Below are 20,193 nucleotides of genomic sequence, written 5' to 3'. Positions count from 1 at the left end.
CCTTCTATCATCCCTGGGGGAAAGTTCTATTTTGCTTCCATTTCTTAGCTAAGACTCTAACCCCCAGGAAAGTAAAGCAACATTTGTAAGTTTTTGTGGATGGTCAGTGACGGGACCAGTACAGGAACATCCAAAGTCTGTGCTTGGAAACAGTGCCCCATGTTGACACTCACATTACAGATGAAAGGAAAGGAACCATGCACTTACCATATAGATTAAATCTCACATTACAGGTGAAAGGAAAGGAACCATGCACTTACATTATAGATTAATACCCACATAACAGGTCAAAGGAAAAAGAAACATGTGCTTCTCTCAAAAGTTGTAAAGAAGGCATATCCATTTCTAAATATATTTCCCAATTTCTTTTGCTTGTTTTCTGACCTTTGTAGTGCATTTTGCCATGAGGAAAATTTTAATTCTTATATAATTAAATGTATCCTTTTTTCTTTGTATCTTAGAAAGGTATTCCTCATGAATAATTTATTTCAAGTCTCCCAGGTTTCTGATACTTTTACACTTTCATTATTTTTTAACTTTTAACTCGTTGCTCTATCTAGAATTTAGTAATTCTGTGATAGCTATATTTTCCCACTTTTGTTGAATAATTTTTGCTGATCCAAAACGTGAATTTTATTTTAATCTCAATTCCCTTATGCTCTTGCATCTAATTTTAAGATGCTTCCTATTCCACTGGTTGTTTTGTCTATCTAAAACAAAATGCTACCTTAAAAATAATGTAATTATAATATAATAAATGTCATTAGTAAACAGAATACAATATATAATAAATAACATAATATAAAATAACAAAATATAATTTACCATATAACAAGGTCAAAGGAGAGCAAAACTATACAATCACTTGAAATATCCCCCAAAAGATATTTTATAAAATTCAATATTCATTTGTAATTGAAAAGAAAGAGTAAAATAGGGATTGATGAATGCTTCCAAAATAAGAAGAAATTATATGTCTAAAAGAGAAAGAGGTAAGTGGTAGACTTTAGTAACACTGGCAATAAATGCAGGACAAGATGAGGATGCCTGATATAATGTTAGAGAAAAAGTATTATGTAACATTGTTTTGGCAGCACTGATGAGTTCAGTGGAAAGCGAATCTCATAGAAAAGAGTATCTCGTTCTTCTTAATGTATGTACACTTGTCCATTGCATGAACATAACAGCTTATTTAACCAATATGTTACTGATCTGCATCTGGATTTCTAGGTTTTCATGGAATTTTATTATGCACAGTTGTTTCAAACACCAGGACTTCCTCTTACGTTTATATCTTTTGAAAGAAACAGTATCTCCACAGATGATTTATCTGTGCTGGCTGCTAGCTGACTTTGGGTACTTCTCAGTTCTTCCCTTTACCTTCCTAGTCAATATGAAAAGGGAAGGCAAGAAGGTCTCCTGTTTAGAGACTGTAAAGATAGGTCTTGGTGATAAAGTCTTGGTGGTAAAGGCTAAAAGTATTAACCCAGAACAAATGTTTTTCCAGCTGTAACTGTGTGTGATTCCCTTGGCTTGATTCCGTAGAGGATGTAAGACAAGACTGTAGAATCTGCCCTCAAAGTGCTTCCAGTGGGAAGAGCTAAGTCAAGTATGGTGGCATATCTAATTCAAGACAAAATATCACGTCTCCTTTTCTCTCCTGGCAAAACTTGGTGGAGTGAATGTAGAAGTCACTGTATGCTTTAAATTAAAGCAACACAATAAATCTTGTACTGGAAGGTGCTTATTCTGGTCTCTTTGTGGAGACGAATTGGAAGTTGTCTAGAAGAAGGAAAATCAGGTTAACCAAAGTTAAACTCATAAATAATTGAGCATTAATTAAATATCTGTGGTCTATGTTTCTCTTTGATCATAATTTCTCCCAATTTATAGACCTCTTTGATACCTGATTAATCCTTGTCAAAGATGCAGTTAACAATGATTATTACTGTGTATTAGGTTTTGTCTGGGCCCTGAAGAAATTATCCTGAATCACCAGCTATGATTGTCACTTGATTTCCTCACAGAGAACAATCAGAACTCCTTGTCTTAAGTGGCTTGGGATGAGAAACTAGTTAGTCTGTCTCTTAGATACTGTTAGAGGGCCCTACAGAGCCCGTTGGTGAAAGTTTGGAAAACACTGGGCTTCTTAAAATTCATTCTTGTAGTGCTTCAGGAAAGATCACTGAACCCAAAGGATAACGGTGTTTCTGGTTCTGTTGTTAGTGCTCTCCATGGAAACATTGCTGAAGCTTCTGGACTCAATTTCCTTCCCCATGTGTGAATGTCACTGAAAAGATCCAACTCCATTCTATCCCCATGTAACTTCAGAAACTAAGCAAAATGAAGACTCAAAATTCATTTCAAATAATGAAATGAATATATAATGTAGAATGGAACTGGGAAAATACCTGGTTTAAATTCTGGAAAGTACCAACTCTACAATTCTGGATAAGTTGCTTCATCTTGCTTAGTCTAATTTAATGCCCATCTCACAGGATGTTATGATGATTAATTTAATACCTTTGTATAACATACAGTGTTATATAATTTCTTCTTGTTTTTCTTGAGTAAATTCATATCCTTAAGCAACTCACTGTAAACAACAGTTACTTACTTGCTTAAATTACTCTTATCTTCTATTATCAGCTGAATTGTGTCCTGCTCAAGTTAATATGTGGAAGTCTTAACCCCCAATACCTCGTAATATGACTGTATTTGGAGATAAGGCCCTTACATAGGTAATTGAGGTCAAATGAGGTCAAATGGGTGGGCTCTAATCCAATATGACTGGTGTCCTTATAAAAAGAAAATATTAGGACACAGACATGCACAGAGAGAAGACCATGTGAAGACAAAAGGAAAACATGGCATCTACAAACCAAGAAGAGATACTTGAGAAGAAATCAATCCTGCTGACACCTTATCTCAGATTTCTAGCCTCTAGACCTGTGAGTGAGTAAATTTCTGTTGTTTAACCTCCTCAGTCCCTGGTACTTTGTCATGGCAGCTCTAGGAAAGTAATACAACTTTTTATGGCCTCCTTGTCTCAAGTTGAAAGTTCAATATTTGGCATCATAGCTAGGAAACAAACATATCATCTACATTCCTTGTTGTAGTCTTTCTTCCCCATTCTCATTGCTAGTAATTTCCATATTTGGGTCTGTTTTCTGTGCCTTGTAAACAGAGCGTTATGCTCATTTCTGGTCTTACTGCTAATATACAGTAAATGTGCAGATACTGAATAGATTTTGGAGAAGTGCAACATATAGTTGGCACATGTGTGTATGTGTGTGTATTCATATAATTTATACTTTTTCTCTATTTTTTTCCTTTGGTGTGAGCTAAGATTCTCTGCTTTTGTGACGAGTACTCCTGAATACTAATCCCTGAATTTAATTCACCAAAAATTGCCAAAACTAATAATAATATGGGGAAAGAGAGAGTGATAGAGGGAGAAGAACAAACAATCAGGCAAGGGCAGTACTGTGAATTATTAGGGTCTTATTAATAAGATTATGTTAGTCTAGAAGAAATGACCGCAAATATCATCAGTGAGCCCAGTTGGTCTTTACTGACTGCTAGACACATCCCTGAGTTCTGTTCTTAGTCTCCAACTGTATGATTACTACTGTCTGGAAGTATTATTTGAACAACTAAAGTCACTTAATGGAAAAGGAATATGTCTTTAGAGGATCAACAGTAATTTTTCTATCTGATTAAAAAGGACTGTTGACTGTCTGGAAACCTCAGTCATATTTGTAAGCAGGAAAGCATTGGCTATTAAAAGTGGATGATGTAAAGAGATGAGCAGAAACTTCGGCGATAGGTATACCTGGATTTAATTCTCACTTCTACCACTTGGCAGCTGGATAGCCTTAGGCAAGTTTCATACCTTCCTGAAATTCACTTAATTCAGTCTGTAAAATGGCATAATAACTTATTATAGCATCCTTTTAGGAATTTTAAATCAGTTATTGAAATAAAAGTACACAATATATAGACAAGCATGGATTCCTCAATAGGTGTTTGACCTTTCATTTCTTCAGTATCCCACCTGCATCAAATAAAGAAAAATACTTTTTAAAATTTACGAATATTTCATTGTTCTAAAGTTAAAGCCATAAAAATAGAAATAATCAAATGGCCTACTATCATACCATTAGAAGAAAAAAAAAACAGTGTTCATGAGCGTTCCATATTAGAATACAAGTTTTCCTTAGGTACCTGTTTATGTATGCTATTCTGCTCTTTACAATAAATAATTAAATTTAAAAGACTTAATTCCTCACTTTTAAGACCTTATTAGTTTACAAATTACATATTGACCTATGCTGAATTTTATACCAACCCATGCTAATGAATTCAGTACAGAAAACAAAAAACACTGCACTCAAGCAAACTACATATATATATATATATATATATAAAACTTAAATGCATTTATATCCTACCGTGTCTCATAAAGCATTGTGGTATCTCAGCGGAATACAGACAATCAAATATAACGGCAAAAGCACTTAATATAAACAGGGCCAAGGAAACATAGACAGATGAAGAAAAGATGAGGGAAATGTGAACAGGAGGACGTGTAGTTAATCGAGTTGTATGTTTTGACCTTAAGATTCTCTGTGTGGGGACTTCCCCGGTGGCACAGTGGTTGGGAATCCTCCTGCCAGTGCAGGGGACATGGGTTCGAGCCCTGGTCTGGGAAGATCCCACATGCCGCGGAGCAACTAAGCCCGTGCGCCACAACTACTGAGCCTGTGCTCTAGGGCCAATGAGCCACAATTACTGAAGCCCACGTGCCACAACTACTGAAACCCCAGCGCCTAGAGCCCGTGCTCTGCAACGAGAGAAGCCACAGCAATGAGGAGCCCGCATACCACAATGTAGAGTAGCCCCCACTCGCCCCAACTGGAGAAAGCCCATGCGCAGCAACAAAGACCCAACACAGCCAAAAATAAATAATAAATAAATTTATTTTTAAAAAAAAGATTCTCTGTGGATAAAACAACATGTAAATAATTGGTTACAAAGCCACATTATTTGAAGGTGCCAGACTGCACATTAACAGTCTGACACAAAGGGACAGCACAGGAAAACTATTCAAACATAAAGATGTTTAAATCTTTGCAGTTTGAAACCTTTTAGAGCAAGTATAATGAGCTCGACACACATTTCAACACTCAACATGTTAATCACATGTTCAAAGTATGTCTCAAAGTCACTGGAAATAGTTGCTGTCTCTGTCTCTGATATGTAAAACAGATCTGTGATGTGTAAAACTCAGGAGGTATTGATATCCACTTTTTGGCATCTGAACAGGAAACAGTTGTTTCGCAGTGATAATAAAGAATGAAGTAAATGCAACAGTCAAATAAAAGACAAAGTACTGAGGGAATGTATTAACAAAACGAATCCAACTAAATTCTGGTGACCTGGGGCCTACGATTGTACACACTGCATGGAAATACCCCAGCCTAAATACTGGCATAGGAGGAAGGGTACTGCTAAGCCCATCACAGTATAATCCTTTTAAATGTCCCTTTCAAGGTTGTCTCCACTCAACACTGAGTATAGGAAATCTTCCCATCAGGCAGAAACACTGGCTGCCCAATGATTGACCAAGAAATTAACACACTAATGAATAAACGATGCTAATTTATTTCTATCCCTGACAACGGGAAACAGCACACACTCTGTGTCAATGATATGTCCTCTTTCCCACTTTTCTAAATGGTCAATTCTGTTTTTCCCTTCATTGCTTTATATCATGTGTGGCAGGCATGATGGGAAATGGCTACCAAGGGTTCTGTTATTGATTTCTACCTTTATTTCACTGTGGCTAAAGAAGATACTTTGTATGATTTCAGTTTCTTGAAAATGTATTGGTACTTGTATTGTGGCGTAACATATGGTCTCTCCTGGAGAATGTTCCATGTGTACTTGAGAAAAATGTGTATTCTGCTGTTGTTGAGTGGAGTGATCTATATATGGCTGTTAGGTTTAGTTGGTTAAATGTGTTATTCAGTCCCCCTATCTCTGTACTGATCTTCTGTCTAGATGTGTTATCCATTATTGAAAGCAAGGTATTGATCTCCAACTATTATTTTAGAACTATCTGTTTCTTCCTTCAATTCTGTCAATGTCTGCTTCACATATTTGGGGGATGTTTGGTACATATATGTTGTTCTATCTTCTTGATAGATTGAACTTGTTATCAGCATATAGTGGCCTCCTTTTCCTCTTGTGATAGTTTTTGATTTAAAGTTGATTTTGTGTGATATTAACGTAGCCATCCCAGATCTATCTTCCCTCCTTCCTTCCTTCCTTCCTTCCTTCCTTTCTTTTTCTCTCTCTCTCTTTCTTTCTTTTTGTTACTATTTGCATGGGATATTTTATTCTGTGCTTTAACTTTCAACCAACTTGTGTCTCTTGAAATCAAGTGAGTTTTTTGCGGACAGCATATACTTGGATTATGGATGTTTTTAAAGTCCATTCTGCCAATATTTATCTTTTTATTGGAGAGCTTAATCCACTTACTTTTTCAAAAATTACTGATGAGGAAGAACTTAATTCTGTCTGTTTCCTGGTTGTTTTCTGTATGTCTTATGCATTTTTTGCCGCTTATTTACTCCATTACTGACTTCTTCTATGGTTCGCCGATTTTCTTGTAGTGAACTCTTGATCCCTTTTTCACTTATTTTTGCATATAGTCTATTGATATTTTCTTTGTGGTTATCAAGAAGATTACATTTACCCTTCTAAAGTTCAACCAATATCATTTGAATTGAAACCAACTTCAATAGCACACAGAAACTCTGTTCCTCTACAGTTCCATTCCTCCTCTTTACATTATTGTTGTCACAAATTACACCTTTATACTTTGTGAGCCCAATAACATGGACTTATAATTATTTTATGCATTTATTTTTTCAATCATGTAAGAAATAAAAAGTAGGGTTACAAGCCAGTAGCACAATACTGGCTTTAGTATCTGCCCATGTATTTATCTTTACTGGAGATTTCTATTTCTTTATACAGCTTCGAGTTACTGTCTAGTGTCCTTTCATTTCAACCTGAAGGTTCAATTTAGCATTTGTCATAGGGCAGTGTTAGGAAGTTGTAAAACAAACGCCCTCAGCCTTTGTTCATCTGGGAATGTGTTAATTTCTCCCTAAGTTTTCAAACCATTTTGGCCAAATATAGAATTCTTGGTGGACAGTTTCTTTCCTTCAGCACTTTAAATATGTCTGGCCTCTTGCTTCCGTGGTTTCAGATAGAAAATTAGCTATGAATCTTTTTGAGGATCCCTGCTTTGTGACAAATTTGTTTTTTCTTTCTCCTTTGGGAGAAAAGATTCTTTCTCTGTCTTTTGGCATCTGAGAGTTTGATTATACTGTTTCTTGTTGTGGGGTTCCTTGAGTTTCTCTTAGTCCTGAAATCAGCCAAAGATTTACCGCAACCACACACATACTGAACCAGGGAAGAGGCAATTTGAAAATGGCAGGAAAGCTTTGTGGCATTTTTACTTGCCCTTGCCCCATCCACTGTTAGTGTAGAGATGGTCTTAAAATGGTGGAGTCTTAATGCAGTGATAGTCTTAAAGTAGCAGCAGACCATTCGTAGTATGGGACCCTCAATCCGGCTTCAGGAGGGAGCAGAAGAGACCGTACGCTCAGATTATTATGTGTATCTGTTCTAACCTGTCTGGGAGCTATCTGAAGGACTGACACAAGATGCTTATCTCTGTCTTAGCTAACCTGGAACACAGTCTGGAAAAGCAGCGGTCATTGCTCAAAAAAAGTGCAAGGTGAACTAACAAAGCACAGATGGCTGGGGCAGAAGACTGTGCATTGAAATACAATAGACCACATAAGATGCAGGAGCAAAAGTTGGGGGAGATTCTTTGGGAACTTAGAACATACAAAAAGTACACATGTGTCCAGAGAAATTAAGAAAGCCACATGCATACTCAAGATAAGATGCATGTTCTGAAAACACCAGAGGAGTCTCTAAGCTTTTACCATGGGCTGAGCCCTGAACTCAGTGCAGGTCGGCTAAATTTTGAAGGAGTGATCCAGCAATCTGCACAATGGGGAGAGGTGTGTGGTTTTGAGTGTGCATGTAGATGTGCTTGTGTATATTTGTTTTTGTTTGTCTTAGGTGCAGGAATTCAAGGACATCTCTGTCAAAACATTAGCTAAACATGAACTAAAGGAACAGAGACTTCAGTGCCTACATACGATAAGGAGTCATTGCAAAGCTAGTTTGGAAAGTCAAAGTCATTACAGTCATTGCAAGGCTAGTTTGGAAAGGTCCCTAAACAAACAGACTACTACAGCCTTCAACAATCAAAAGCCCAGAAAACCCTGGGAAAGTGGGAGAATCTGATTTCCATAGACACCACATTATAACATTTGAAAGCCAAATGTTCAACCAAAAAACTCACAAGGTATACAAAGACATGGAAAAGTATGGTCCATTTAAGAAAACAAATTCATTGATGAAACCGTCCCTAAGGAAGCCCAGACTTTTCTCCATTGCATATTCTTGCCTCCTTTGTCATAGATTCATTGACCATAAGTGCATGGGTTTCTTTCTGGGCTCTCTATTCTGTTCCAGTGAGGGATGTTTTTGTGCCGGTACCATACTGTTTTGATTACTGTAGGTTTGTAGCACAGTCTGAAGCCAGGGAGCATGATTCCTCCAGTTGTGTTCTTCTTTCTCAAGACTGTTTTAGCTATTCAGGATCTTTTGTGTTTCCATACAAACTTTAAAATTATTTGTCCTAGGTCTGTGGAAAATGCCCTTGATATGTTGATACAGACTGCATTGAATCCGTAGATTTCCTTGGGTATGATGGTCATTTTAACAATATTAATTCTTCCAATCCATGACCATGGTATATCTTTCCAGCTGTTTGTGTCATCTTTCATTTCTTTTATGAGTGTCATATAGTTTCCTGGGTACAGGTCTTTTACCTCCTTAGGCAGGTTTATTCTTATGTATTTTATTCATTTTTGTGCGATTGTAAATGGGATTGTTTCCTTAATTTCTCTTTCTGATAGTTCACTGTGAGTGTATAGAAATACAAAATTTATATATAGAAATCTATTGTATCCTACAAATTTACCAAGTTCATGTTTGAGCTCGAATAGGTTTTTGATGGTGTCCTTCAGATTTTCTATGTATCATGCCATCTGCAAACAGTGACAGTTTTACTTTTTCCTTTCCATTTTGGTGTCCTTTTACTTATTTATTTTTTCTTGTCTGATTGCTGTGGCTAGGACTTCCAAAACTCTGTTCAATAAAAGTGGTGAGAGTGGGCATCCTTGTCTTGTTCCTGATCTTAGGGGAAATGCTTTCAGCTTTTCACCATTGAGTATGTTAGCTATGGGCTCGTCATATATGGCCTTTATTATGTTGAGGTATGTTCCCTCTATGCCCACTTTCTGGAGAGTTTTTACCATGAATGGATATTGAATGTTTTCAAAAGCTTTTTCTGCATCTATTGAGGTGATCGTATGGTTTTTAGTCTTCAGTTTGTTACTGTGATGATAAGAGACCTAAGACAGCTACAGAGGCTAAGTGACCTTTCCTTCCCTGAATGGGTAGATATCCTTGTTCTGCCTTCTAATTGAGTTAGTATCTGAGTAAAGAACTGCCAGGTGTCATTTAGTTCATAATACACTGCTGTGGCAATATAGAAATGAATTTGCCTAAGTCATTTGGCTTTTGTCAATTAGAGTAAATGAATATACTGAATGAATACTTCAACTTAAGGAAATGTTCTTAAAAATATATTAATGTAGGCAACTTCAGTGGAGAACTGAAAACAAAACAAAACATTCAGGTAAAGGGTTGAAATAAAAGTACGCTCAGTGGTATCCAGTTTCCTCTTGTAAATCTCTCTTTTTAATTTGAGTGGACAGTCACTTGAGAATATCTGACTTGGGGCTAAGGAAATCTAAGCCTTCTTGGCCACACTGTATTCTGTTATGTCATTTACAAAAGACACCAGTTGGGTTGCTGAAAAAAGCGTGGGAAAAATCAATCCCTCACATCCAAAGGGTGGCTCTTGAAAATATGTTGGTTGTTGTAGCTATTTTGCTCTTCTGACCTCAGAAGTTCTAATCTTAACCTTAGCCCCTCATGGAGAGAGACTTTGTAAACCAATTCCCACATTACTCATTATGTGACTGTTGAAAAAGAGAAACCCAGCTCTTTTCCTGTGGTTTCAACCAGTTATCTTCTTCAAAAATCTGTTTGGATTGTTATACGTTAATCTTGCCTGGCAAGGGACTTACGGGAAGGTTCTTATTGTTTGAAAGTTTGGTGCCAGTATCTGCAAAGAAAGAAGAAAGATGTGTTTATCAAACATCCCAATAGTGAAGGTGTGTGAAAGCAACTTTTGAAAAAGTTAATCTGTCAGAGTTTAGCCGTATTATTACATTTTATTTTATTCATTGAAAATAAATAATTATCAATGAATCCTTTCTAGATTTTCTAGTTTCCCAAAGTTCCCTGTATTCACATTCTAAGAGGAAAAAATGGCATTTTAAGTCACTGCTCTCCACCTTATATTATTTATAATCACTCCTGGTGACCTCTTCCTTCCAAGTAACGTGTTCCTGAGAAGTGTCCTTTGTTTGTCTTTGTGGAGTAAGTGATGAGGATGCATCCTGGAGACCTGTGAGATGTTCAACTTGTGGCATAATGAAAGTAGGATGGAGAGTTCTGGAAAGATCTGGAAGGGTGGCTGGTAGAGTGTGGCCAGATGTGGGAGAAGAGAGACGTACAGAGAGAGGGAGAGGAAATTTTCAGAGGGAGAAAATGAAACAAATAATTAAATAAGTTTTGTTGTGTGGTGTGGGATGCAAGCCTTTCTCTCCCCCTTTCCTTCACAATGTCTTTGTTAAAGACTGTGTTTTTCATTAGTTTTAACTAAGATAGGATTTGCCGTTTTGTTTGGATACTGAGAATGGACCCATGGAAACCGTTACATTTGGGTTATCTCTGACTGTCTTTAATGAAGAACATAAATATTGGCCACACTATCTATGCACATGCTATCACCATGGCTTTTTTGTTCTCTGTTCATATATCTAAGTCCTCTTCTTTCTTTAAGGTCAATCTCAAATCTCATCTGAAATGTACATTTATTGATAGATTCAACCCATAATGCACTGTCCCTTCTTTGTCCTCCTTAGGCTCTGATTATTTATAAAAACTCATTTTTGAACTTAGAAACTGTCCAATATGATATATTAGTTATTTCACCAGCATATGTTATATCCTCAACACAATTATACGCTTTTGTGGGGCTGGGATCATACATTCTGTACTTTTTCTCAGTACTTACACTTACTTTGATAAAAAGCACATTCATTCATCTAAACATCATTTATTGGGTGTTAATTAAATATCTCAACTCAGTAAATATTGTTTGAATGAATGCATGCATGAATGAGGGAGTGTGCAATAGGTAGCCTAATGTACCGCCCAATGTGAGAAAACCAAAAACATAAACACAAAAGCAAGCCAAAAAGTGGACCAGGACTTTCTGTAAAATATCCTGCTTTCTGTTGGATGATGCCATGAAAATCAAGATGCTCCTGAAAGGTCCTAATAGCTGACCAAGAATAGTAAACAATTGAAATTCTCTCAGGCTTCTTCAACCCTATCACTGGACACATTTATACCTCTCAGGAATGATATTAAAAGAAGAGATTAATAAAGCTTTTATAGATGAGTTGATAAATCTCTAAAGATTTAAGTCTTCATTGCCTCCTAGGTTTTCTCTATTTTGGGTTTCCAAAAGATTTCAATAAACCACAGGATAATTAAAAATTAGACATTCTCTTTCTTACCTTGACGTTTTTTGATGGTAAACACCTTTTTATTGTCTCCATAGTGCTGCCCAATTTCCACCAGTACAGTACTTAAGTGAATTTTGCTCTGGATGGTGGGATATATAAGATGTAAATGAATTGTTTGTATATGTTTTAGAATTCTTCAGAAGGGCCTGGCCATGGAAATGCATTGAATATTACTTAAATAACTAAAGTAACTTCCTCAGAATTATTATTCTATTCTGGTTAGGATACTATCTGCTCTGGTTTGTTAAAATTTCCCTTTAGAGTGGTTTTAATTTTGTTTCTGATAGGGTCCTAGGATTTATTGCCACACCCATCCTGCATCTGTTTTTCTTTGAATTACTCTCCTTGCAGTTTGTGATTCATACAGGGCCTTACACGTTAGTGACAACCTGGCCATCACAACGCTGGGAAGGACAGGCCTACTTTTCAGAGGTGTTGATGTTTTCTGTACCTGAAGGTTTTCAAGAGATATCAATCTTCCTCACCACTCCCTTGGCCCTCTTAGTGGACTAAGCAATTCCTCATGAAATTTCTGTAGGATATCTGTACCAACTTCTCAATATTGTTCCATCCTGAGTCTAAATTCCTGGCCTCAAGGTAATGTTAGATTTCTAGCTCCAGCCCCTATTTACATAAGACCTATACTAAGGAACGGAACCCACAGACATCGGTCCGCTCTTCTTTCTCTGGATTTAATTTCTCTGTTACTTTCTGAAACATGCAGGTGTTCCTTTCTTTCTTTTAATCTCAGCTATGTGCTTTTAACTTTTTCAAAATTGACCCAGAATTTACATGTGTCTCCAGTAAGAGTACATTAAATTGAGCTTAGTCTGCTATTCTACTGGCATGTTTGAGATCCAGATAATTTGCTACTTAACTGGATTCGATGACCTGTATATTTCAGGCATCTAAAACTCACCATGTTCCAAATTTCCCTCCTTATAGTTAGTAATTTTCTTGGGAATCTGGATGCCATTAAATGGAATAAAGTTAGTGAGTGGCCCAGGAATGCCTGAAAGTTTGTTTGTCAGAGTGGCCAGGGAAAGTTAAGCAAGGAAGAAAAGCAAATGAAAAACAGAATCACATTATTATGGCTGAGTTTACTCCCAGGATTCCATGCAGAGCTCTCTGTAGACCTGGGTTGGGTTATAACTTATGCCAGAGCTCTACGTGGGGCTGACACCATCTCATGCCAAGCTCTCAGTTCTGGACTAACGTCATCTCTGGTCCACTCTGTGGAGTGGAAACTTTGGAGGAATGGCCGATGTGTTCCGCGGCGTAGGAAGAGGGAAATTGTGAATGTGACTTTCTAAATTGTGGAGGAACTAACCACTGTAAATGTGCCTTGAACTATGTTGTGTAATTTGACCAGTCAGATCAATGACTTTCCCCTTGAATGAAATGCTGCTATGTATATGAGCAGAAAAAGAAAACTGGTATAAGGAATAGATAGCTAGTGGGAAGCAGCCGCATAGCACAGGGAGATGCGCTCGGTGCTTTGTGACCACTTAGAGGGGTGGGATAGGGAGGGTGGGAGGGAGGGAGATGCAAGAGGGAGGAGCTATGGGGACATATGTATAACTGATTTACTTTGTTATAAAGCAGAAACTAACACACCGTTGTAAAGCAATTATACTCCAATAAAGATGTTAAAAAAAAAACTGGTGTAAGGAGATGGAGAGACTGGGAGTCTCATTTTCCCACCAATTAACTTTGCCTCTGACCATGACCTTCCCTTTGAGTCTCCTAGACCTTGGGGATGATCGCAGCCCCTTGGGTTGGGTGACGGCAACCCCATCTTCACTAGAACCTCTATAGTTAACTTTGATTCTTCCCACTCCGTCTATCCATCCCATGTATGCAGTCAGATATTTGATCTTGGACTTTTCCTGACAAAATATGCTTGAATATAACCATTTCTTTTCACTCCCACTGCTACTGCTATTGTCACTGCCTTAACTAGGGCTTTATCTTGAAGTTCTTTATATAAATATCTATATATAAATATAATATACAAATAAATAAAATATAATATGAATTCTGATGATTTTCAAGTCTTTTCTTGATAAAGACTTTTCCTGATAAAGATACACAATATCTTATATAAATATTTTTGTATTATCTGTTGTTTTCTTAGAATTTAGCCATATGATTCTATCTCTTGGTTTGTCTAGAACTTTTTGATTGAATGCTGGCTATTTTATTTGGCTTTTTTTGTTTTTCTCAGTGGAAACATTGTTTTGCTTCAAAATATTTTATTCTACGTGGAAGTAGCAAATCTTCAAATTACAATTTTTTAAATGCTTTCAAATATCAATACTATAGGTGTCACAAAATCTAGAAAAATGACATTTAAAAATTAACTGCTGCCAGATGTGTCTCTATAAAACTTTTCCCCCACTCTTCTAGCTATATATTCTTTAACTGCCTCCTCATACGACAGTTGATGTATTTTCAAAATAAAATTTTAAGAAATAAACTTTGTAGTTTTTAGACATAGATTTCTTGTAACATGGTTGATTAGAATTTGCTTCTAGTTATTAATAGTTTAGAAAAGTTTATTTCAGCTTCACAATTTATTATTGATAATGTCATATTAATTTTTATTGTTAACTTTGAGAAAACCTCTATGGATTACCTCCTCATAAGTATTTACTATTATAAATGCATTACTGATTTCAGTACTGCTATAGGTTTGTGCATTACAGGGATTCTGATAAAATACTCATTCACACCATTCCGTTACACACATTGTTGATGGAGTATATTCATTTCTTTCTTTCTTTCTTTCTTTCTTTCTTTATTTTTGGCTGTGTTGGGTCTTCGTTGCTGTGCGCAGGCTTTCTCTACTTGCAGGGACTGGGGGCCACTCTTCGTTGCGGTGCACAGGCTTCTCATTGCGGTGGCTTCTCTTGTTGCAGAGCACGGGCGCTAGGCACGGAGGCTTCAGTAGTTGTGGCTCGCAGGCTCAATAGTCGTGGCTCACGGGCTCTAGAGCGCAGGTTCCGTAGTTGTGGCGCACTGGCTTAGTTGCTGCGTGGCATGTGGGATCTTCCCGGACCAAGGCTCGAACCCTTGTCCCCTGCATTGGCAGGTGGCTTCTTAACCACTGCGCCATCAGGGAAGCCCCTGGAGTATATTCTTGACAGAAGAAAATTTCCGTTTTGACTAAGCATTGATGAGAACTGAATCTTTGACTTATCTTCCACATGCCTGATGATTGAAATAATTTTCCACAGAATAGCTTCTGGTTTTGTACTTTTCAGTTCTTTTTTTCTTCTTCAAACGCACATGCTTTGAGAGCTGTGAAGTGCAAGACATGGCTATATTGTAAGGTGGTTTTTGTCCTTATGCTTCTGTGTCTTGTGCTAGTTTAAGTCAGTAGAGAGTCAGTATGAGTACTGGAAGTTATTCCTGTAATGGGATAGTATATAGTCAATCACATACGGCGGTGTCTGAAAATCACATAATAGCCTGACGTAAAACATCTCCTTAGGGCTTCCCTGGTGGCGCAGTGGTTGAGAGTCCACCTGCCGACGCAGGGGACACGGGTTCGTGTCCCAATCCGGGATGATCCCACATGCCACGGAGCGGCTAGGCCCGTGAGCCATGTCCGCCTAGCCTGTGCGTCCAGAGCCTGTGCTCGACAACGGGAGAGGCCACAACAGTGAGAGGCCCGCGTACCACAGAAAAAAGAAAATCTCCTTAGCCAGATTTCAAAAAAGCCTGTGGCCATTCCAATATGATCCAACATAGCGGAATACGATAGAAGGAAAATTGGCAAAGAAAGAGACGCTGGTCTTACCTGAAGGAAGTTAAAATATCTCACTTTCGACAATTTTGCATAAACTTATAATTCCATGAACTAATTTCTAGGGTTCTTCATAGGACCTAAAAAGGAACCCATAGAGTTGTGGAACAACAATAGAAGCTGCTGTGATGAGAAGCCCGGGCACTGCAACAAAGAGTAGCCCCCGCTCGCCGCAACTAGAGAAAGTCTGCACGCAGCATTGAAGACCCAACGCAGCCAAAATAAAAATAAATAAAGATAAATAGATTTATTTTTTAAAAAGTAATACTCAGGTTTGAGGCATGAGAAATATGATGAGGAGAAATTAGCTAATCCTTTCAGAACTTTTAAAATATCAAACTCAGGGCTTCCCTGGTGGCGCAGTGGTTGAGAGTCCGCCTGCTGATGCAGGGGACACGGGTTCGTGCCCCGGTCCGGGAGGATCCCACATGCCGCGGAGCGGCTGGGCCCGTGAGCCATGGCCGCTGAGCCTGCGCATCCAGAGCCTGTGCTCCGCAACGGGAGAGGCCACAACAGTGAGAGGCCCACGTACCGCAAAAAAAAAAAAAAAAAAAAATATCAAACTCAGTCTCCAAGATTTTAGCATTATATACAACATTGGTTACTTATTAGTGGTTTGGGAAGGCCAATTTAAAATTTTCTGATCTTACTGTATTGAAATTCACGGCCCTAATGTTTTCCACATTGACTATACGAATGATGAAGTAAAGTCAATCATGTATTTCCTTTCCAACTGGACAGAAAACAAAAATTTAAAAAGTGTTTGGACTGCTGACTTTTGATTTCTTCTAAGGCAAGTGTATAGGTAATTTTTATTCCCTGATTAGGAGAAAAATGGTGGAAGAGGGCAGGGTTAAGAATTAAGATTTCAAGAGCGTGAGAGGTAGGTGGCCAACCAGAGTTCCTAAGGTTCGGTGCCTGTAACTGTTGCCGCCGCTTAAGCCTGCCAAAGCAGTGGTACGGCTGCTGCCCTCGTATTTGCTACCTCTAGAAACATTCTTGCCAGTAGTGGCGGCAGCGGGACTCAATTACCCCCTTTTCTCGCTCTCTCCAGAAGCTCCAGAAGGCGTCTTCTGTGGGCAACGTGGCCGACAGCACAGAACCAACGAAACGTATGCTTTCCTTCCAAGGGTTAGCTGAGTTGGCACATCGAGAATATCAGGCAGGAGATTTTGAGGCAGCTGAGAGACACTGCATGCAGCTGTGGAGACAAGAGCCAGACAATACTGGAGTACTTTTATTACTTTCATCTCTACACTTCCAGTGTCGAAGGCTGGACAGATCTGCCCATTTTAGTACTCTGGCAATTAAACAGAACCCTCTTCTGGCAGAAGCCTATTCGAATTTGGGGAATGTGTACAAGGAAAGAGGGCAGTTGCAGGAAGCAATGGAGCATTACCGGCATGCATTGCATCTCAAACCAGATTTCATCGATGGTCATATTAACCTGGCAGCCGCTTTGGTAGCAGCAGGCGACATGCAAGGGGCAGTACAAGCTTACGTCTCTGCTCTTCAGTGCAATCCTGATTTGTACTGTGTTCGCAGTGACCTGGGGAACCTGCTCAAAGCCCTGGGTCGCTTGGAAGGAGCCAAGGCATGTTATTTGAAAGCAGTGGAGACGCAACCGAACTTTGCAGTAGCTTGGAGTAATCTTGGCTGTGTTTTCAACGCACAAGGGGAGATTTGGCTTGCAATTCATCACTTTGAAAAGGCTGTCACCCTTGACCCCAATTTTCTGGATGCTTATATCAATTTAGGAAATGTCTTGAAAGAGGCACGGATTTTTGACAGAGCTGTGGCAGCTTACCTTTGCGCCCTAAGCTTGAGCCCAAATCATGCCGTGGTGTGTGCCAACCTGGCTGGTGTATACTATGAGCAAGGCCTGATGGATCTGGCAATAGACACCTACAGGCGAGCTATTGAATTGCAACCACATTTCCCTGATGCTTACAGCAACCTAGCCAACGCTCTGGAAGAGAAGGGCCGTGTTGCCGAAGCAGAAGATTGTTATAACACAGCTCTGCGGCTGTGCCCCACCCATGCAGACTCTCTGAATAACCTAGCCAATATCAAAGGAGACCAGGGAAACATTGAAGAGGCAGTTCGCTTGTATCATAAAGCATTAGAAGTCTTCCCAGAGTTTGCTGTTGCCCATTCAAATTTAGCAAGTGTATTGCAGCAGCAGGGAAAACTGCAGGAAGCTCTGATGCATTATAAGGAGGCTGTTCGAATCAGTCCTACCTCTGCTGACGCCTACTGTAACATGGGAAACACTCTAAAGGAGATGCAGGATGTTCAGGGAGCCTTGCAGTGTTATACTCGTGCCATTCAGATTAACCCTGCACTTGCGGATGCCCACAGCAATCTGGCTTCCATTCACAAGGATTCAGGGAATATTCCAGAAGCAATTGCTTCTTATCGCACTGCTCTGAAGCTTGAACCTGACTCTCCTGACGCTTATTGTGATTTGGCTCATTGCCTGCAGATTGTCTGTGATTGGACAGACTATGATGAGCGAATGAAGAAGTTGGTCAGCATTGTGGCCGACCAGCTGGAGAAGAATAGGTTGCCTTCTGTGCAGCCTCATCATAGTATGCTCTATCCTCTTTCTCATGGCTTCAGGAAGGCTATTGCTGAGAGCCATGGGAACCTCTGCTTGGACGAGATCAGTGTCCTTCATAAACCACCATACGAACATCCAAAAGACTTGAAGCTCAGTGATGGTCGACTGCGTGTAGGATACGTGAGTTCTGACTTTGGGAATCATCCTACTTCTCATCTTATGCAGTCTATTCCAGGCATGCACAATCCTGATAAATTTGAGGTCTTCTGTTATGCCCTGAGCCCAGATGACGGCACAAACTTCCGAGCGAAGGTGATGGCAGAAGCCCATCATTTCATTGATCTTTCTCAGATTCCATGCAATGGGAAAGCAGCTGATCGCATCCATCAAGATGGTATACACATCCTTGTAAATCTGAATGGTTATACCAGGGGTGCTCGAAATGAACTCTTTGCTCTCAGGCCAGCTCCTATTCAGGCAATGTGGCTGGGCTACCCTGGGACCAGTGGCGTGCTTTTCATGGATTATATCATCACTGATCAGGAAACGTCACCTGCTGAAGTTGCTGAGCAGTATTCTGAGAAACTGGCTTATATGCCCCATACTTTCTTTATTGGTGATCATGCTAATATGTTCCCTCACCTGAAGAAGAAAGCAGTCATCGATTTGAAGTCCAATGGGCACATTTATGACAATCGGATTGTGCTGAATGGCATCGACCTCAAAGCATTTCTTGATAGTCTCCCAGATGTGCAGATTGTCAAGATGAAATGTCCTGAGGGAGGAGACTCCGCAGACAGCAGCAATACAGCTCTTAATATGCCTGTCATTCCTATGAATACTATTGCAGAGGCAGTTATTGAAATGATTAACAGAGGACAAATTCAGATAACAATTAATGGATTCAGTCTTAGCAATGGACTGGCAACTACCCAGATCAACATTAAGGCTGCCACTGGAGAGGAGGTTCCCCGTACCATTATTGTAACCACACGTTCTCAGTACGGGTTACCGGAAGATGCCATCGTGTACTGTAACTTCAATCAGTTATATAAAATTGACCCATCTACTTTGCAGATGTGGGCAAATATTCTGAAGCGTGTTCCCAATAGTGTACTGTGGCTGTTGCGTTTTCCAGCAGTAGGAGAACCTAATATTCAACAGTATGCACAAAATATGGGCCTTCCCCAGAACCGTATCATTTTTTCACCTGTTGCTCCTAAAGAGGAACATGTTCGGAGAGGCCAGCTGGCTGATGTCTGCTTGGACACTCCACTCTGTAATGGACACACCACAGGGATGGATGTCCTTTGGTCAGGGACACCCATGGTGACTATGCCAGGAGAGACTCTTGCTTCCCGAGTTGCAGCTTCCCAGCTCACTTGTTTAGGCTGTCTTGAGCTTATTGCTAAAAACAGACAAGAATATGAAGACATAGCTGTGAAACTGGGAACTGATCTAGAATACCTGAAGAAAATTCGTGCCAAAGTCTGGAAGCAGAGAACATCTAGCCCTCTGTTCAACACCAAACAATACACAATGGACCTAGAGCGGCTCTATCTACAGATGTGGGAGCATTACGCAGCTGGCAACAAACCTGATCACATGATTAAGCCTGTTGAAGTCACTGAGTCGGCCTAAATAATGACTGTGTGCACAGGAGAATTACCCTGTACCTGAGCCTCAACCTTCTGGGGGAAAAGGAACTACTTTCTCCTTATCTGTACAATACCATGTTACAGATGGGTGACAGACAATGATAAGAAATAGCACAGCCAGACTTGCTTCTTGCATGAACATGATCACATTAGGGAGAGACACAAGAGGTGGGAAACTGATGTTCCACAAGGAGTCTCCACAGAATTTTGCAGCAGCCAGGTGTCTGGAAGGTAAGTCTGGAAGGTCTGATCTCCCTTGGTCTTCCATGGGATGGA

General features: G+C 39.4%; 1 pseudogene; it reads left to right on the top strand.

Moving 5' to 3' along the window:
- Nucleotides 1–7,633: 7,633 nt before the first annotated feature.
- Nucleotides 7,634–19,900, top strand: LOC136120356 (UDP-N-acetylglucosamine--peptide N-acetylglucosaminyltransferase 110 kDa subunit pseudogene; annotated as a pseudogene).
- The last annotated feature ends 293 nt before the right edge of the window (nucleotides 19,901–20,193 follow it).

The sequence above is a fragment of the Phocoena phocoena genome, chromosome 3 (genome assembly GCF_963924675.1).
Source record: "Phocoena phocoena chromosome 3, mPhoPho1.1, whole genome shotgun sequence".
Taxonomy (NCBI): Eukaryota; Metazoa; Chordata; class Mammalia; order Artiodactyla; family Phocoenidae; genus Phocoena; species Phocoena phocoena.
This window is presented reverse-complemented; position numbering and strand designations above follow the sequence as displayed.